We start from the raw sequence: 3,811 nt of genomic DNA, 5'->3' as shown, positions 1-3,811 counted from the left end.
CTCATTTTAAATCAGTCCGAACAAGCAGCAAAAAATAGGAAATATGTAAGCGTTTGTACATTTTTAAGTTAAATGAACACATTTGAGACTATGAAGAATTTGTATCCAATTATAAATGAATGCAAAACACAAGCATTTTCCCCACACTCATGCTCAGAGAGTTTTGAAGACGTAACTACATACACGTTTCAATTAGACCACACACGCGTCGACATACATACACAAACTAATACAATCAAGATGGGCGAAACATTGGCAGGTTCTCTATCAGAGCCAGTCTGATGTTCCCTCCTAATTAAATCATTCTAAGAGACTCATTTTGAATAGCCGATTAAGGAATTTTTCTAATTAAACCACAAATAAACCCGTCTCTGAGCTCAGGGGAAACATGAATAGAGTTTGCAGAATAAAATGAGAGCGTTAATGGGAATTCCAGCTTAGTGTTTTTTGTATTGCTATATTTATATATAAACCAGTAGGCGTAAATGCGTTTCAGTACATGCGTAAAGAGCTGAGACTTGTGGTTCAAAGAGATCCAGATAATGTGTTTGTCTTTTAATAAAGCCACTGAGCAGAGATTTCCAGACAGCAGATGAGACTGCGAGATAAATAGTCAACATTAGAAACGAGCGAGAGATGTAGTAGTGATTCAAAGCCATCGTTTTATCTCTGACATATATTAATGCAAATAACCACATTTCTGGAGATAAACGAGCAGAGGGTGGAAAGTGTCTCCAACACAGTTCAACCTTCAATCACTGCGTATAGAAGGGAGATGAGAGTCAAAAATAGGCCGACACACAGCACACGTATGAGACAGAATGAGCTGTCAGGCGGCACAGAAGACTTGTTATGCATAAAAAGAGCCAAATGAAATGCTGAAGCACTTTAGTGTTAAATATTACAGGAGATTTTGCCTGAGAGTGATGTTATAGAGGACTTATATTAGAGTTGTGTAGCCTTTTTTCTTCCCTGAAGTCCGTTTCTAATGTTATTCAAGGATTTGACCGGAGGTTCCTGCAGCCAGAAATGTGTTTTTTGTCATGGTAATATTTAACTTCTGTCTGGTTTTAGAATTAAATCAGTCTTTTCTACAACACCTTTAAGACAATATGTAAATGAACTATTAAAAGGACTGGTTAACCTCAGTGGGCTGTAAAAATATATATCCGTAAATGAACAGCTCTCTATATTTTGTGATCCATGGATATTTCCATTTATTTATACTTTTGAATTGAATTATGAGACCTCTTTTGGGACTATGGGACCATATCTTTTTCCTCCAACTCTTTTTTTATGCCTAAAACTTTGAATAAGCAATATTTTTCATAGTTTAAAGCTTTATATTGTCTGGGTCAGTGTTGTAAGTTATGGTACAAAAAATTGCCAATAATCTGACAATATTTCTCTGTTATTTTACTGACTTTTGTATAAATTAGTGGCACAGTGGGTAGCGCTGTCACCTTACAGCAAGAAGGTTTCTGCATGTTCTCCCCGTGTTGACGTGGGTTTCCTCTGGGTCCAATGACATGTGCTATAGGCGAATTGGGTATGCTAAATTGTCTGTAGTGTATGTCCTGGTCCTCCATTCTGGGGGTTGAGCGTTGGGCTATTGACCCACCTCATAAAAATTAGATGTTACAAAACACCAACATGGTGTGGCTACATTTCAACTTTAATATAAAAGGCCCTGGCAGTAAGTGATTCAATTGATTCACACTTGCAAATGGAGTACAACAGAGTTGAGGATCCAATTGCAGTTTTTCTAGGGATTTATCAGGCAGGCGTGGAAAGGTCAAAATAAGGACAGACTGGAGCATGCAGTTAATCCAGGCGAATGGTCGGGACAAGCTGCAAAACAACATTAAGAAACAAACAAGGGTCAAAACATGGTAAAGCAGGATGAGAAAATACTGTGTAATGCTCACTTACAGTATAACAAGACTCAGCAAAGAGTGTGTGTGAATTAGAGATGGCTGTTGTGAAACTGACATTTCGACACAATGTAGAGATCCTGAAGACTAAGGGTTTCGAAACCAACACAGGCTCATTCTGAAAACATAGTCCCGTGGACGTTTCTAGAGACTGCAAAATACGTCCCGGGAGGTACGTATTTGTGCAGTTTTTGTTTTCGCAAATCCGCAAGTGGCCGCTGTGTACGTTTTTTTGCAACTCAAACGTCTCTCGCGAGCGCTGTTCTCGCGTAAACCCACCGGAGGTCGCAGTCGAGTGACCGTCTGTCTGACTGGCTGAATGATTTACTGGACCGGCCAATCGTCTGACCCACCCTTCTCCTCCATTCCTGAACCCAACCAGTTTTACCGATTGACCCACCCGCCCACTTGCTTCCCTAAACCCAAGCAACGATTTACAAAAGCCGTTCAAAAAAGTTCTGGAACCGCCCTTCCCCGGACTCAAACCCGGTCATTGCCATCGTTGTGGTCAGCTCCTCTCTGCATCTCCACTCCGCCGACGTACACGACAAGTTAACTGGACAAACTGATTGCAGCGGGAAAGCCCTCCACATGGAGGTAAGCGGTCAGCCGTCATACCACCCCGTAGCGTTCGCTTATAAAATGAAATGCAGCCATACGTACCTCCGGCTACATAAACCACAGTCTCCAGAAACTTCCACAGGAAGCGAAGCACCGAAGCATGATCCGAAATTTGAAACACACAGGTCACATGACTAAAGTGTTTCAAATCCCCAGGTCACATGACTAATGCAAATCAAAGCATTGGTAATTTCAGAAGCGATTCGAGACCTGGCAAATTTGCGTTTGACTGACAACTTCTACAAATACTCCAAAATTATGACTTGATGTATTTTAATAATGTTAACTTTTGACAACTAAAACAATAAATTTATTTACAATGTCAGACAAATATTACAACAAAACATCTATAGCTGCATCACCCTGATTTCGAACCTATTATCCCTTAGATATTATCTATTATCTGCTAGTCAGGAACTCTCACCGCTTCACTAAATCACTTGAAACCTCATCTCTGCAATGAGGGGTTTAATATCTCAATTTGCTGAACTGTTTCTTTACAGTAGCTGTTCCAGGGCAATACATAAAAAATTACCACTAGGTGTCACTATAGAGATGGGTTTCGAAATGTTTCGAAGCTTCAACTGTTTCAGTGTTTCATAAAGCCGTGCTATGCCAACCAATAGTGTGAATGAGTGATGTCTTTATAGTCCCAGTAATCAGTCCATCATGAGCTTCCATGATGTGTCGGAATGATCAAGAACTGGTGTGTGAGTGCAAAGACTTCAGGGAGTTATATTTTATATAGCGGCATTGTGTAGTTCTCCAACTATCTGCACAGGCTAGATCACTGGTGATCATAGCAAAACTACTATTAAATGTCAGTAAAAGTCACTTTCGTAAAGTTTCATCAAAAGTAAACAGAGCAGAGATTTAAGGCCCCATATTAAAATTAATATATAAATAAACTGAAAACAAAATCATTTTAATTCAATTTCAATTTAGTTCAATTTATTCAGACACAATCAGATTTGAAAAATGCAGTAAATATGATATTTATTGGGAAATATAGATTGTTGTCGCTTGAGTTGTAAATATTTCCCAAATCCCTAAATTTTTTCCTAAAGAAGCACAAAAATCCCTTTTTAAAAGCCTCTTTAGTTCCTTTCACTGACTTGATTAATTTGATTTCAAAGCAGTGATGAACTCTACATTTTTCCATGGCAGCTTCATTTGAGGCTAATCGTGCACTAAATACTTACTGTTAACATGACCTAAAAATATCCGCTCACACATTGTAAATGTGACTAAACACT

At 39.0% G+C, this 3,811-nt stretch overlaps 1 long non-coding RNA gene across 2 annotated transcripts in view; it reads right to left on the bottom strand.

The window, feature by feature from the left end:
• Positions 1-557: 557 nt before the first annotated feature.
• Positions 558-3,811, bottom strand: part of LOC141377911 (uncharacterized) — a 345,648-nt gene continuing 342,394 nt past the window's right edge. The window contains exon 5 of one of the 2 annotated variants that reach the window (XR_015509832.1): positions 558-1,851. This is a non-coding gene — a long non-coding RNA (uncharacterized LOC141377911). The remainder of the gene's footprint in view (positions 1,852-3,811) is intronic. The other variant, XR_015509852.1, reaches the window with a different exon arrangement.

This window comes from Danio rerio, chromosome 15, assembly GCF_052040795.2.
Source record: "Danio rerio strain M-AB ecotype USA chromosome 15, GRCz13ab, whole genome shotgun sequence".
Taxonomy (NCBI): Eukaryota; Metazoa; Chordata; class Actinopteri; order Cypriniformes; family Danionidae; genus Danio; species Danio rerio.
Note: the sequence above shows the minus strand (reverse complement) of the source record. Positions and strands in the feature narration are given on the sequence as shown.